This window comes from Mirounga angustirostris, unplaced genomic scaffold, assembly GCF_029215605.1.
Source record: "Mirounga angustirostris isolate CCGP_5_RB_7025 unplaced genomic scaffold, mMirAng1.0.hap1 SCAF_11, whole genome shotgun sequence".
NCBI classification, from domain to species: Eukaryota; Metazoa; Chordata; class Mammalia; order Carnivora; family Phocidae; genus Mirounga; species Mirounga angustirostris.
In genome coordinates, this window is record NW_026991719.1 from 28893717 (window position 1) to 28911382 (window position 17666).

Genomic DNA, 17666 nt, shown 5'->3' on the forward strand with positions numbered 1-17666 from the left:
TTATATTAATGCCAAACAGAATAAATTTCATAGTAAAAAATGTTACTAAGGATAGGGGCACCTGGGTGGCTCAGTGGGTTGAGTGACCGACTCTTGGTTTTGGCTCAGGTCATGATGTCAGAGTCCTGAGATCAAGCCCTGAGTGGGGCTCTGTGCTCAGCGCTGAAGCTGCTTGGGATTCTTTCCCCCTTTTGCCCCTCTCCCCACCCACACTCTCTTTCTCTAAAATACATAAATAACATTTTTAAAAAGTGTTACTAAGGATAAAAGGGGCCATTTCTCAATGATATATGGGCCAATTCAACAAGAAGACCTAATAATCCTTATATTTATGCAACTTACAATGAAAAAATCCACAATTATAAACAGAAATTTCAATGCTCCTCTCTGTATATGTTATAGGACAAATAGAAAATCATAAATGTTATGAAGTCTTGATGGTATTTTATTATTTTTGGTGCAACTGAATATGGTGGTTTTTTTAAATTTTAAATTTCTCTTTCTGTGACTTCATTGTTAGTGTATAAAAATGCTACAAATTTCTGGGTATTTATTTTGTATCCTGCCATTTTAGTGAATTTGTTTATTAATTCTACCACTTTTTTGGTGGAATCTTTCGGATTTTCTATGTATAATTATCATGCTGTCTGCAAATAGTGACAATTTAACTTCTTTTTTACCAATACGGATGCCTCTTATTTCTTTTCCTCATCTAAAAACTGCAATGAGATATCACCTTACACCTGTTAGAATGGCCAAAGTAAAAAACACAAGGAACAACAAGTGTTGGTGAGGATGTGGAGAAAATGGAACCCTCATGTACTGTTGGTGGGAATGTAAATTGGCACAACCAGTGTGAAAAACAGTATAGTGGTTCTTCAAAAAATTAAAAATAGAAATACCATTTGATCCAATAATTCTACTATTGGGTATTTAACCAGAAAAAACAAAACATTAATTCAGAAAGATATATGCACCCTGATGTTTATTGCAGCATTATTTACAATAGCCAAAACATGGAAGGAACCTGTCCAACAGACGAATTAAGAAAAATGTGGTATATTTTTACATAATGAAATATTACACAGCCATAAAAAGGATGAGATCCTGCCTTTTGCAATAACACAGATGGACCTAAAGGGTATTATGCTAAGTGAAATAAGTCAGACTGAGAAAGACGAATACCCTATGATTCCACTCATAAATGGAATCTAAAAAAAAAAAAATGAACAAATGAAAAAAGCAGAATCAGAACTATAAACACAGAAAACAATCTGATGGTTGCCAATGGGGAAGGAAGGAAGGAAGGAAGTGTGGGTTGGGAAATGAGTGAAGGGGAGAGGGAGATACAGGCTTCCAGTTATGGAGTAAGTCACAGGAATAAAAAGCAGAGGACAAGGAATAGAGTCAATGATATCATAAGAATGTAATGGAACAAATTGTAGCTATAGTTGTGGTGAGCACAGCATAATGTATAAAAGTATTAAATCACTAAGTTGTGCACCTGAAACTAATGTAACATTGTGTGTCAACCACACTCAAAAAAAATAGTCTTTTTCAAAAAAGATTTTATTTATTTATTTGGGAGTGAGAGGGAGTGTGCAAGCACAAGTTGGGGGGGAGGGGAAGAGGGAGAGGGAGAAGCAGACTCCCTGCTCAGCAGGGAGCCCAATGTGGGACTTGATCCCAGGACCCTGAGATAAGACCTGAGCTGAAGGCAGACACTTAACCGAGTCACCCAGGTGTCCCCCCAAAAATAAAGTCTTGATGAACACAATAACCACATTAATTTAAGTGATGTTAGAACATTCTTTTTTTTTTTTTTTTTTTTTTTAGGTTCAAGTTAGTTAACATATATTGTATTACTAGTTTCATGGATAGAATGTAGTGATTCATCACTTGCATACAACACCCAGTGCTCATTACAAGGGCCCTCCTTAATGCCCATCATCCAGTTAGTGTATCCCCCACCCTCCTCTCCTCCAGCAACTCTCAGTTTGTTCTCTATAGTTAAGTCTCCTATGGTTTGCCTCCCTCTCTGTTTTTATCTTATTTTTCATAACAAGATGATATAAATTGTTTTTAAGTGAACACAGAAGGCACACTGAACTAGAACCTATTCTGAGCCATAAAAGCTATTATCAAATTTGCAAGGATTAAAATCATACCAAGTATCTTTTCTGACCACAATTAAATTCAATTAGAAGTCAATTATAGAAAACTATCTTGAAAAAAACCCAAATATTATGTTTAAATAACCTATGCATCAAATAAGAAATCAGAAAGATTAAATTTATTTTTAACTGTATGAAAATCAAAACTAAACATCAATATATGTGGGATACAATGAAGGAAATGAATAGAGGGCATTTTTTAGAGAGAGAGAGAGAGCAAGCAAGTGACAATGAGCAGAAGAGAGGCAGACAGAGAGAGAGAGAGAATCTTAAGCAGGCTCCACACCCAGCCTGGAGCCAGATGCTGGTCTCCATCATGACCCTGAGGTCATGACCTGAGTCGAAACCAAGAACTGAATGCCCAACCCACTGAGCCACCCAGATGTAGAGGGCATTTTTATTTAGCATAAAATGCCTATGTTACCAAGGAAGCCATGTGCCAAACAACATTCTCAGTTTTTATCTTAAGAAACAAACAAAAGAGCAAATTAAATTCAAAGTCTGCAAAAGAATGGAAATAATAAGGTTAAAACAGAGTGCAAATTAATGTCATATATAATAGGAAAATAGAGAAAAACCTATGTAATAAAAATTTCATCTCTGAAAACACATATGGATGGCAAATTAGCACATGCAAATATGGTCTACAATGCAAATTAAAAACATAATGAGATGCCATGATATACCTTTTTGAATAGCTAAAACAGAAACAAAAAAAACCTGCCTATATTAAGTATTATCAAGAATGTGGAATCACTGGAACTCTTATATACTGCTAGTGTGAACTCAGAATGGTACAATCACTTTCAGAAGTTCCAAGCACATACATCTACCATATGACCATCCATTCTGCTCCTAGTTACCCACCTAAGAGTAGTAAACTCCTATGTGTAGACACACTTGAATACAAATATTGATAGCAGCTTTATCTTTAAGAGCAAACACATTAAACAATAAAAACCAAAAACAACCCAAAATCTTAATGTGGCCATCAACAGGAGAATGGATAAGATAATTTTGGTGTATCTATATTATGAAGTTGCCATAAAAAGCAATGAACTGCTTATACAGGCAACAATATTGGTGGACCTCAATATAATTATAGTAAAAGAACCCAGATAATTAAAAGGGCCCATACTGTATGATTCCATTCATAAAAATTCTAGAAAATGCAGATGCAAATTGACAGAGAACAGATCAGTGGCTGCTTGGGGATGGGGATGAAATGAAGAAGTAGATGGAAGGATTAAAAACTTAAAAAAAATGTTAAGAGATTTTATAATCTTGATTGTGATGGTGGTTTCACAGATACATATGCATACACACACACACTTGTTAAAACTTACCAAAGTGCAATATTTAAATACGTACAATTCACTTTATACTAGTTTTACCACAATAAATCTGTTAAAATTTTAAAAGCATCAGTCACACAACTTAATCTTTATATGGATAAAATCTATAAATGCGACAAAATGTAACTGAGTGGGGCATGATAGTATGTGTGTTGTGGGCACAGGGAGAAACGGAAGAATTGATTGTTTTTTAAATTGTATAATCCCCACATGTCTAGATAGTGTAACATAATTGAATGTACAATATCAAAGAATTCAAAACACCTGAATTATAGTAACTTGCTCCCAATTAAGTAGCCAAGTAAATTTAAGTAGTTCATTTCTTTTCTCCATAGATTTGTAAAATACAGGGCTTTCCTCAAGGAACTTTGAAGTTCTTCTGGACTCTAAAATTTCATCTCTAAATCTAGGTAAGGAAATGAATTTCTGGTTGAGCTAACCCTCAGCTGATTCGTGACAATGTCTATAACTTCCTATAAATTAAATATAATGATACCCTTCATAAGTGTTAAATTTTCCAAGGCCTCAAATTATTCAGTGTGTGATTAATAAAATAAACAAGGAAATTAAACACAATAGCCTATTTCCTGTAAAGCAATACTCTAGGCATCTGCACATTTCTCTGTCCTTCCTCAAATAATTTCTTTTTATCTGAGGGTATGTGCTCCTCCGGATTTCCCCAAATAACTTTCCATTTTAAATGTTATTATGGGATTAGATTTCAAGTTATATAAATTTGCAACAGTCAGAGATGAAATTACAAACTGTTATTATGAAGTTTAACCATCTGAATATCTCATGATCAAAAGTTCATAGTTACAGGTATTCAAAAATTAACTGACCATTATGACTTTTTAAAATTTGAAAATTGTACAAAACCCTTTGATACAGATATTAATCAACTGTCCAGATGAAGAAACTGAAAGAATAATCACAATGTTTTATTTCCTATATGATACCCTAACCAGCACTTTTTCTTTAGATTGAAATCAATTCTATCCCTGCACACAGTTTCTTTTCTCTTATGCTCATATATCATAAACTATAATAAGATAAAAGCTTACAGATTTTGATTCCTAGCCGTCACCTTCCTATCACCATTATGTACAAAAGAAAAATTGATTCTGACCTTGAAGTCAGAGTGTTAAAAATAAATCTCTGCTGCACCGATGTTCCTTTTCTGTTTCTGAAATAACTAAACTCACTCAGGGGATTACTTTAATGATCCACTAGCTTTTTATAAGTACTAAAAATAAGTAAAAGAGATGTTTGTGCAGGAAAATGTTTATCAGTTCCTAACACATTTGAAGGAAAAATATAAGTGTGTTTAAAAGATGCTGAGCTGGGGCGCCTGGGTGGCTCAGTTGGTTAAGTGACTGCCTTCGGCTCAGGTCATGATCCTGGAGTCCCGGGATCGAGTCCCGCATCGGGCTCCCTGCTCGGCGGGGAGCCTGCTTCTCCCTCTGACCCTCCCCCCTCTCATGTGCTCTCTGTCTCTCTCAAATAAATAAATAAAATCTTTAAAAAAATAAAAGATGCTGAGCCTCCCAACACAGATATTCTTGTGGCCTCTATTACTCAAGATTCTATCTATTATTGAAAGAACTTACCATAAGACATATGTTAAGTCAGGGTGCCATAAATATTTATTTAAAACACTTACCTATAAGCGACTGCCTTCGGCTCAGGTCATGATCCTGGAGTCCCGGGATCGAGTCCCACATCGGGCTCCCTACTCGGCAGGGAGCCTGCTTCTCCCTCTGACCCTCCCCCGTCTCGTGAGCTCTCTCTCTCTCTCATTCTGTCTCAAATAAATAAATAAAATCTTAAAACAAAAAAAAATTAAAACACTTACCTAAAATCAAACATGATTTTCAACTGACAGGATACAGAAAAGACATGACAAATCAAGCCTAAAGGAAAAAATTCCATACTTTACATTTTTCTGATTATAACCCTTATTTAAGACTTGATGTAAATTTAAATAGTCACACAATATCTGCATAATTTATTTTTGCAATACATATTCAACATGACATATGTAAGCTTTAAGTTCTGTAAACATTTTTTATTATAGAAAATAGTGAAGTTGCAAGAAAACACTACAAGAAAGGAGAAAATAAAAAACACATTCTTGTAATTTATTAATGATAGAACAATCTTACGTAAGAAGTCAATTGAAATTACAAGGAGAATAGAAACTGTCACAAAAATCATTGTAGAAATATAATCTTTGAAACTACTATAACTTTCAAAAACCAGTGTATTGAAACTTGAGGATCTCAGTAGTAATGACACTGCAAGACCTTACCAGCATAGCTCCTTTGCAGAAAACAAATAAAAAACTGGACCTTATACTCAAAGTACACACATACAGGCAGTGGAAGGTGAACAGAAGCTGTCAGAATTTAGTGGTGAGTAACAAGCTCAACGGAGAGGGGCGTATGAGGTGAAAGTTCACTTTTATGAATTTTAGCCTCAAGTCTGGTACAACTATTCAGGAGATGAAATAACAAGGTATTAGAAAAACTGCAGCATTTCTGGTGAGCCAAAGAACTGAAGATAGGGAAACAGTTGTTGAAGAATATGGTGAGGGAATCTCAAAAGGGAAAGTCCTAATTCTCTCTACCCACATTTCTGCCTGACCTTTGACATACACATGCACAGAAAAGAGCAAAAGCAGCTCACCTAAATGGAGAAGATCTGAAGTAAGGCCAAAGCTGCCACTCCAAAAGCACTTTGCTTGTTAAAAGTAAAGAACCATCACACTTGACAAAAGTGTAAGAATCCAAAACCCTTAACACTTAGTATCTGTGTGTCCTGGATACAATTCAAAGTTAAGCAAAAGTAGGAAACCAGGGAAATGGAACAAAGAGAAGTCAAATTAAACAAACTATGCAATGACCCAGATTTTGAAAACAGCAAAAAAAGGATTTTAAAGTGGCTATTTTAACAATCCCCAATTAAAGAAAGCCTAATATGTTCACCATGAATTCAAAGATGGCAAATGCCATCAGAAAAATAGAAACAATAAACTAAAATAGACACACAGAACATAAAAAAAATAAAAAATAAAAAATAAATTACTCAATGGATTTGCCAGCCAAATGGAAATGACAAAGATAAAGTGAACTTGAAAAAAAATCAATAAAAATTATCCATTTGTGCAGAAAAAAGATGTAAGATAGGAAATAAATGAGCAGAGCCTCAAAGACCTGTTAGGTAATATGAAACAATCTCCCCTACATGTAAATGGAACAAATTCAGTAAAGTCGCAGGATACAAAATCAACATACAGAAATCCATTGTGTTTATATACACTAATAATGTAGCAGCAGAAAAAGAAATTAAGGAATCAATTCCATTTACGATTGCACCAAAAATGATAAGATTCCCAGGAAAAACCTAACCAAAGAGATAACAGACCTTATTCTGAAAACTATAAAATACTGATGAAAGAAATAGAAGAAGACACAAAGAAATGGAAAAACATTCCTTGCTCATGGATTGGAAAAACAAATATTGCTAAAATGCCCATACTACCCAAAGCAGTCTACACATTTAATGCAATCCCTATCAAAATACCACCAGCATTTTTCACAGAGCTGGAATAAAGAATCCTAAAAATGTGTATGGACCCACAAAAGACCCCAAATAGCCAAAGCATCCTTGAAGAAGAAAGACAAAGCTGCAGGGATCACAATTCTGCACTTCCAGTTATATTACAAAGCTGTAGTAATCAAAACAGTATGGTACTGGCACAAAAACAGACATAAGATCAATGGAACAGGATAGAAAACCCAGAAATGCACCCACAACTATATGGTCAGTTAATCTTCAACAAAGCAGGAAAGAATGGGAAAAAGAACATCTCTTCAACAAATGGTGCTGGGAAAACTGGACAGATAAATGCAAAAAAATGAAATTGAACCACTTTCTTATGCCAAACACCCACACACACAAAACAAATAAATCCAAAATCGATGAAAGACCTAAATGTGAGACAGAAAATCATAAAAATCCTAGAGGAGAACACAGACAGTAACCTCTTTGACATTGGCCATTAGCAACTTCTTTCTAGATATGTTTCCTGAGTCAAGGGAAACAAAAACAAAAATAAACTATTGGGACTATACCAAAATAAAAAGCTTCTGCACAGGGAAGGAAACAATCAACAAAACTAAAATGCAACCTACTGCAAATGACATATCCGATAAAGGATTAATACCCAAAATCTATAAAGAACTTATACATCTCAACACCCCCCAAAATAATAATCCAATTAAAAATGGGCAGAAGACATGAATAGACGTTTTTCCAAAGAAGACATATATATGGCCAATAGACACATGAAAAGATGCTCAACATGACTCATCATCAGGGAGGGAAATACAAATAAAAACTACAATGAGATATCATCTCATACCTGTCAGAATGGTTAAAATCAACAACACAAGAAACAACAGGTGTTGGCGAGGATGTGGAGAAAGGGGAACGCTCTTGCACTGTTGGTGGGAATGCAAAGTCGGGCAGCCACTCTGGAAAACAGAATGAAGGTTGCTCAAAAAGTTAAAAATAAAACTACCCTATGATCCAGCAGTTGCACTGCTAGTTAGCTACACAAAGAATACAGAAATACTAATTTGAAGGGATACATGCACCGTGATCTTTATAGCAGCATTATCTACAATAGGCAAATTATGGATGTAGCCCAGTGTCCACTGACTGATGAATGGATAAAGAAGGTGTGGCATACATATACAATGGAATTTTATTCAGCCATCAAAAAGAATGAAATCGTGCCATTTGCAACAACACGGATGGAACTAGAGAGTATAATGCTAGGCACAATAAGCCAGAAAAAGACAAATACCATATGATTTCACTCATGTGGAATTTACGAAACAAACAAACAAAGGGGAAAAAAGAGAGAGGGAGGCAAACCAAGAAACAGACTGAACTAGAGAGAACAAACTGATGGTTACCAGAGGGGAGGTGGGCAGGAGATGGGTTAATTAGGTGACGGGAATTAAGGAGGGCACTTGTTATGATGAGCACTGGGTGTTATATGGAAGTGCTGAATCACTCTATTGTGTACCTAAAACTAATATTACACTATATGTTAACTGGAATTTAAATAAAAAATTGAAAAAGAAAAAAAAAACAGAATCCCAGAAGAGGAATGAAAAAATAAGACAGAAAAATCTAAAGAAATAATGTCCAGGGACACCTGGGTGGCTTAGTCAGTTAAGTGTCTGCCTTCGGCTTGGGTCATGATCCCAGGGTCCTGGGATCAAGTCCCACATCAGGCTCTTTGCTCAGCAGGGAGCCTGCTTCTCCCTCTGCCCTGCCACTCCCCCTGCTTGTGCTCTCTCTCTCTCTGACAAACAAATCTTTAAAAAAAAAAAAAAAAAGAAAGAAAAATGAAAGAATTTCCAAAAATTTCCCACATTTGCTTAAAGTTAAAAAAAAAATTATAAACAGAATATGTAAAAGTACACAAATCAAACTGTTGACAGCTAGAGAAAAGAGCAAAACTTGAATGCAAGAGGAGAAAACCTATTACCTACAGGGCAACAATTCAACTAACAACTTACTCTTTCACCAGACATTACAGAGAGTAGAAGAGAGGGGAATAGCACTACTCAAGTGCTAAAACAAATAAAACTGTCCACCCAAAATTCTATATAAAGAATGTTCTATAAAATAATCTTTACCAGTCACAGCAAAATAAAGACACCATCAGATTAGCCAAATAAGTAAGGAAAGGAATAAATATGAAAATTCGTTGCCAACAGTCATATATTATAAGGAATGCTAAATAAAGTTCCACAGGATGAAAAGGAGTAATACCAGATGGAAACTCAGATGCTCTGAAAGCAATAAAGAATACATTTGAAATCATAAATATCTGGGGTTATGCAAACGAATATTTACATTATTTTTCCTCTTAATTTAAATATCATACATATAACTGATTAAAGCAAACATTATGTCATCATTTTATGGGGTTTCCGTTACAGAAATATCACACATGTAATAAGCATAAAGGGTCTGAGAGTAAATACGTTAGGTTTTATAGGCCATAAAAGCTCTTTTGCAACTAGTCAACTCTGCCGTTGTAGCACAAAAACAGCCACAGATAATATTTAAGTGGAGAGTTATGGTTCTGTTCTAATAAAACTTTATTTACAAAATAAACAGTTGAAGTATTGATCATTGTCAACTCTGGCATAAAATTTGAGGGATATATGGACCTATTGGGTTTCAAAAATTCTACAATTTATGTGAAGTGCTAAACTATTTATATTTACTGTTATTGAAAAGTAAAAAGTAACATTTATTTTAGTTCTCAGAATAACTATTAGAAAATGCAAAGACATATGGTTAAAAATCCAGTAGGAAAATTAAAATTCTAAAAATATTTCAAATAGGGGTGTCAGGGTGGCTCAGTCACTTAAGTGACGGACTCTTGGTTTCCACTCAGGTCATGTTGGGGTCATGAGATCAAGCCCTCATTGGGCTCTGAGCTCAGTGGGGAGTCGGCTTGGGATTCTCTCTCCCTCCCTCCCCCACTTCTCTTGCTTTCTCTCTCTCTCAAATAAATAAATAAATCTTTAAAAAATAAAAAATAAAATATTTCAAATAATCTTAAAAAATGAGGGAGGATGAAAGGAATAATGGAAAGCAAGCAAACAAAAGGTATTATAGAAGAAACAAACAATAAAATGGTAGATGCCAAACGATATATTTGCATTTAATGTTAACAGGCTACAACAAAATGGTGGAGATTTTAAGAAAGGATAAAAAAAAAGAGAGAGACCTAACTTGTGTCCGCAACATACACACTTTAAATAAAATAGGTAGACAGTAAATGAATGGAAATGATGTACCATAAAGACAGTAAGTATAAAAAGTCTTAAGTGGTCATATTAATAACAGATAAAATAGATATCAAGATACAAAACACTACCAGAGATAATGAGGGATACTTCATAATGATAGTGTCAATTATAAAGAAAACATAATCGTGCATCCATGAAGTAAAACTGATATCATTAAAGGAATGGATCAAAAATTCCAAAATCAGAATTGGAGACTTTAACATCCCTCCTTTGGCAGCTGATACAACTATATCAAGTGAAATAAACCAGACACATTAAGACAAATATTGTACGATTTCACTTACATGTGGGCTCTAAAAAATACATCTATCAAACTCATAGTAACAGTAGAATAGTGGTTACTAGAGACTAGACAATCAGGGAAAAGGGGAGATATTGACGAAAGGATAAAAACTTCAGTTAGAAGATGAACATTCTGGAATCTCAATGTATAGCATAGTGATTATAAATAATAATATTCTGCATACTTAAATTGTGCTATGAGAGTAGATCTCAAGTGTCTTACCACAAAAAATGAACAGGTAACTTTGGAAGATGATAGCTATGTTCATTAGTTTGGGGTAATCATTTTAAAATGTATACATATAGCAAAACATAATGTTGCACACCTTAAATACAAACATTTTTGTCAGAAATAAATTTAAAAAATTTTAAAAGAACTGTACAAATATTCAACAGACACAGAAAACTAAAAAAATTTACCCACTTGATTTGATTTGTATTTATCGGAGTCAAACACATTAGAATACAAGTTTTTTACATACCCACATAGTACATTACTGTGACAGACAATATGGTGAGCCATAAATCAATTTCCAATATATTACTATATTTTATTTTTTTATAAAGATTTTTATTTATTTATTTGACAGAGAGAGAGATAGTGAGAGCAGGAACACAAGCAGGGGGAGTGGGAGAGGGAGAAGCAGGCTTCCTGCCAAGCAGGGAGCCTGATGTGGGACTCGATCCCAGGACCCCGGGATCATGACCTGAGCCAAAGCAGATGCTTAACGACTGAGCCACCCAGGCGCCCTATATTACTATATTTTAAAGAATGAGATCATCCAGAGTGTGTTCTCTAGCCACAAGATAATTAAAGATCAGTATTAGTAACTAGAAAATCCCCCATATTTGGAAATCAAATCATATATTTCTTTTTTTTTTTAGAGAGAGAGAAAAAAAAGAGAGAGAGAGAGAGCACATGCCAGGGTGGGGAAGGAGCAGAGGAAGAGAGAATCCCAAGCAGGCTCTGCACCCAGTGCAGAGCTAGACACAGGGCTCGACCTTATAACCCTGAGATGATGACCAGAGCTGAAATCAAGAGTTGGATGCTTAACTGGCTGAGCCACCCAGGTGCCCCAAAACATGAATTTCTAAATAATAGACTGGTCAGGGAAAAATCAAAAAGGAAATTAGAAAATATGTTGAACTAACTGATAATAAAACAGATAAAATTTAGGAGATACAGCTTAAGCAATGCTGAGGGAAATTTATACCTTAAATACCATGTTAGAAAAGAAGGGAAATCAAAATCAATTATCTGAGTTTCCAACAAAACAAATCAGGAAAAGCACAGAAACTAAACTCAACTTAAGTAGAAGGAACGTTTTAATAAAGCTAAGAGCAGAAATCAATACATTCAAAAAAGAAAAACAGAAAAAATAAAGCCCTAAAGCTGGTTCTTTAAAAAGATACATATAAACTTATACCTAGAAAGAACAAAGAAAGATAAAACAGAAAAAAAAACAACATCAGGAATTAAAGACAGTACATCACTGCAGATCTTACATACATTAAACAGGTAATAAGAGAACATAATGAGGGGCACCTGGGTGGCTTACCTGGTTAAGCATCGGTCTTTTGGCTCAGGTCATGATCCCAGGGTCCTGGGATCTGCCCCAGCGAGCTCCCTGCTCAGCGGGGAGTCTGCTTCTCCCACTCCCTCTGCCCCCCCATATAATCTTTAAAACAGAGAGAGAACATAATGAATAACATTGTGCCTGCAATTTCATAACCTGAATGAAATGAACAATTCTTTGAAATATATAATGACCAAATGATCCCCCAAAAAACAAAGAAAATTTAATTATCCTTATGTAGAGTATTGACACTGCAATTTAAAATGCTCCATAAAATCCAACCAAATAACATCAAAAAAACGCTTTTGGAAGAAGTGACAGGTGATTTCCAACAGACACGTATGGAGAAAAAAATACCCCTGCTGAACTCCTTATGGTAATCTAGGAGAAAGAAAAATGCCCCAACTAATTTTACCAAGCCAACATTTCCTGGCAACAAAAATAAAGATATCCCATGAAAAAACATAAATAGATAGTCCTAACAAATGAAGATGCAAAGCAGCTCTTAAAAATCTAGCAAATTAAATCCAACAATATGTAAAGATAATACATCATGTCCAAACACAGTTTATCCAAGTAATGCAATGCTGCCACACAAATCAATAAGATGACAGACAATGCAATTTTTGAAATGGACAAATGTTTTAAACACTTAGCCAAAAATGTATGCAGGTGGACAATCAGCACTTGGAAAGACACTCATACTCTCTGGTCACCATGGAAGTAAAAATTGTCATTGATATGTTAACACCACATATTTTCAATGTACAGCTAACGATAGAACTATAGATAACAAGTGCTATGGAGGGTGTGGAGCAAGAGGAAATCTCATACATGAGTGGTGAGATTGCAAAGTGGTCAACCACTTTCAAAAGCAGTAAGGCAGTGGTGTATCAAGTAACTGAAACACCAGAGACCCAGAAATTCTACTGATTTTTTTACTAAGAGAAATAAAAACGTATGTCCATATAGTATCCATCCATTAATCAAAAAGCCCCAAACTGGAAACAACCCAAATCTCCACCATCTGATGAATAGGACTGTGGTACATGTACACTATGGAATACTACACGGTGATGGAAAGGCGTAACATAGTAACACAGACAAGTACTGGATAATTTAGTGAAGGAAATCAAACACAAAACACTACATATTATATGATGGCATTCAAAGGAATTTCTAGAAAATCTACACTGACAAGAAAAGGATAAATGGTTGCCTGGGGCCAGCAGTTGGTGGATGTAATCAAAGGACAGAAGGAAAAATTTTAGTGTGATGAAAATATTCTATATTTGAATTGTGGTAGTGGTTGTAGTCTACATACAATTACTAAAATTCATCAACTGAACACTTAAAATGGATGAACTCTTAAATTAGAGAAAGACAAATGCCGTAAGATTTGACTCATATGTGGAATTTAAGAAAACAAACAAGCAAAGGGAAAAAATAAAAGAGACAAACCAAGAAACAGACTCTGAACTCTAGAGAACAAACTGATGGTTACCAGAGGGGAAGCGGGTAGGGAGATGAGTGAAAGGTATTGGGGATTAAGGAGTACACTTGTCATGACAAGCACCAGGCAATGTATGGAGGCATTGAATCACTATACTGTAACCTGAAACTCATGTACCACTGTATGTTAACTGGAATTAAAATAGAAACTTAAAAGGTAAAAATAAAATACAATGGGTGAATTCTCTTGTATATAAACCATATATTTTTGCTAAAGCAAAACCAGAATGTGTTTTTCAGCCTTAAAGTGCTTCTCTTTGTGTTCCCTAGATTCTCTATATCCTACTCTGAGTACTGTGGATACTTTTGTCTTTTCAATCCCAAGCCACTCCCCTTCCCCATCTTGGTAACATCATCAATTCTAGGGTTTCAGCTATTGAAGTTGTCATGTCTAGGCCACAGGACTCACATAAAGACCTTAGCTTCTATATATCTCGTGGGCCTTTCAAACTCAGCATTTAAAATTTTATCTCCCCACGTGATGCCAGTATGGTCTTTCCAAAGAACTCCTCTCATCATTTAATTCCCCTTGTTATAAGCATCAGTGGCTCCCTGAAGCTTTCAGGATACAATATCAATTTCTCCAATCATAAAGAGTAGACCCTTTATTATTTTGACCTTGGCTTTGCTCTTTATCATCTACTTCGACTATTCCCTGTAGGATCCCTTTCATCACGGGTCAACAACTAAAATGCTTCAGGGTGTGTATAGAGGAGGCGACATGAAAGAAAAACAATAGCCCAAGCGTGTTTTATCTGAGTCCCCAGTGTCAGAAGGCCACAGGTGTGCTGGTGAAAATGGAGAGCGAAGACCCCATCTAGGACGTTATGCAGCTGTCCTATTGCTCCTACCAACTGCTGCCATCTGGGTACAGGTTTAATAGTTCTGACTTATCAAGATCTGATTTTTATGTGAAATATGATAAATATTTGAAGATAATATTTAGAAACTTAAAACACTGAGCAAATCCAATGAAACTTTTTAGTAGCCTGGATTCTCGTTCACAAGTCCAGCAGAACATTAATGTTTCTTAACCTAGAAAGTTCCTAAACAGTCTTTACCATTTAAATTTACTTATCTCTAAGGGAGTCTTCCCTAGTTCCCTCTGTACTAAAAAAAAAAAAAAAAAGATTCAGATGACCTATGTTTATACTTCCAGGGTAAATACCTAACAATAATTTTTTAAAAATATTTATTTATTTATTTTAGAGAGAGAATGTGTGAGTGGGGGGGAGGGGCGGGGGGAGAGGGAGAGAGAGAACCTCCAACAGACTCCCCCCTGAGCGAGGAGCCCAACACAGGGCTTGATCCCAAGACTCTGAGATCATGACCTGAGCTAAAACCAAGAGTCAGATGCTTAACCGACTGAGTCACCAAGGCACCCCCCCCCAATAATTATTATTTACTATCTGTCATTATATTAATAATAATATAACACCATTATATTAATCCGTTTAATTTCTTCAAAACCGTAAGGAAGGTGCTTTAATTGTTTCTATTTTACAGATGGTGTCAATGGGTCACATAGAGGTTTAAATAATATTCCAGATATACAGCCAGTAAATAATAAAGTCGGGATTCAAATCTATATAATAACACAGCCCACATTATTAAACACTATAGTGTAACGATTCTCGGATTTTATGACACAGTACTCAATTATCGTTATGTCTGTACGTTTGCTCTCTGGACTGTTAAATACTTGAAAAACAGTGATTATGTTTTATTTTTCCTTTCATTCAAGAGACGAAGAACTTATTAAATAGGTATTAGGTGAATGAAGGAACAAATGAATGAGGTGATGAGTTAATGAACATTTTCAATATTGTTACTATGATTTTTAATTTCAGAAGTTTATATATACCCACTGTAAAATTTCAAACAGTAAAATGTAAATTATATAAAGTTCCCCCATCCTCTTATTCCCTCTTATTCCTCTTGTCCCTATCCATAAGTCCCAGGGATAAAAACTGTTAACAGTTTCATAGTTTTCTGTTCTTTAAGGATTTTTGTAATAATCCCTATAATTTGAAAAAGGGACTATGGAACCAACATAACTGAAAAGTAGGCTTGATTTTAAGAAGAACAATGAAACATACAACTCTCAGAAGGGACTAGAATAAAACCTCAATAGCTGTTAAGATCAATTTTCTCCAAAACTTGTAAGAAGTCATATGTAGCTTATCTGCAATATTACACATAGGTAAACTAAACTGTAGAATTTAAATATTATTAAGGCTATCAAATTTAAACTGAATTTGAACTAATTAAAGGGAAATGAGTCTCAACAGTGATCTAAACCACTCTGAAAATCATACCTCATGGATGCGCTGCAATATGGAAGGGAAAACAAGAGGGGTCTGGTCTCAGAACAGTTGTTTGACACATTCCAACTACAAGTAAAATGGTGGGAAGGAGACTTACGGACTTTTGTATACAAATGCTTACGGCAGGTGACCAGTAGAATATATAGATGATCAAATTCCACATGCTTTGATGAGAAAAGTGAACTGATAAATACAGAGGGACAAAGCTGGTACATGCCCTTATGCTACAGAATGAATGGGTCCACCCACAATCCAAAGACTGAAACCTAATCTTCAATGTTATGGTGTTTGGAGGTGGGGCCTTTGGGAGATAACGAGATCATGACGGTGGACGGTGGAGCCCTAGTGAATGGGATTAATGCCTTTGTAAAAGAGAACCCAAAGAGCTCCCCTGCCCCTTCCTCCATATGAGGACACAATGAGATGGCAGCCCCTCTTTGAGCCAGGAATCAGGTCCTCGCCAGACATCGAATTTGATGGCACTTTGATCTTAACGTTTCCCAGCCTACCGAACTATGAGAAATAAATTTGTTGTTTCTAAGTCACCTAGTGTATAGGTACTACAACACCTTACATAAGAATCAGATGGAGAAAAACTTCTTACTCGGCCATTCCTAAAGGAGTGACACCGAGCAGAAGGCACTCTTACCGCTAAACCAAACCCCCAACAGCAAACGTATCCTACACTTCTTCAGAATGCTGAGTTCTGAAAGTACCTGGACCATATTCAGCTGTGCCTAGGGCCTAACTGACGTTTTTTGGTGATTCATCAATCAGGTAATTACTTCCCCCCAGGATCCCCTACAGCTCACCTCCACAGGGAAATAGAGCAGGTCTACGTCTGAGCAGAACTATGTGACAGATACCTCACATCGCAAACAGAAGGCCTGTTCTGCCACATGCATGACTAGGGCCTAAAGCACGTTGCTCTCTTTTTAGTCAACAACACAAATAATCAGCACTTTGGGCTTCCGTCAGGGATTTCAACCATAAACTGACAGAATCTGGGGCTTGCCAAGATCTTGTTGGCAGCATCTGTTACTTGTGGGAGACATTTAACTATTTATTAAGTGCCAATTAGGTACCCGGCCTCATGTTGTGAGAAAGCATTACATAGTTTCAGGGATATGAAAACTCTGGGAAGAATAAAAGTTCGAGTTCACAGTGCTTTGAGGAAGGGCTAAAAGCATGAGAAAGGTGTGGCTTAGGAGGAAAATGCCCCCTATAATCCCACTAATAATTTGTAATTGTTAAGAAAATCATTCAGGATGATAACTTGTTATTACATCATTTTACTAGCAAAATTAAAACAGATTTCCATAGGTCTGCAACACCTTCTATAGCGATTTAAATTCATGTGTAAGTTTCCCGTGGGTATGACCGATTCATCATACTATTTCCCTCTTTGCTTAACATACTGGGTGAAGCACTTTTAAAAATGAAACAAACATTTCCTTAAGAGTAGACCTCAATTATAACATCCTGGAAATATTCATTTCATTCAACAAATGTTTACTGATTAAGCCTTATGTTC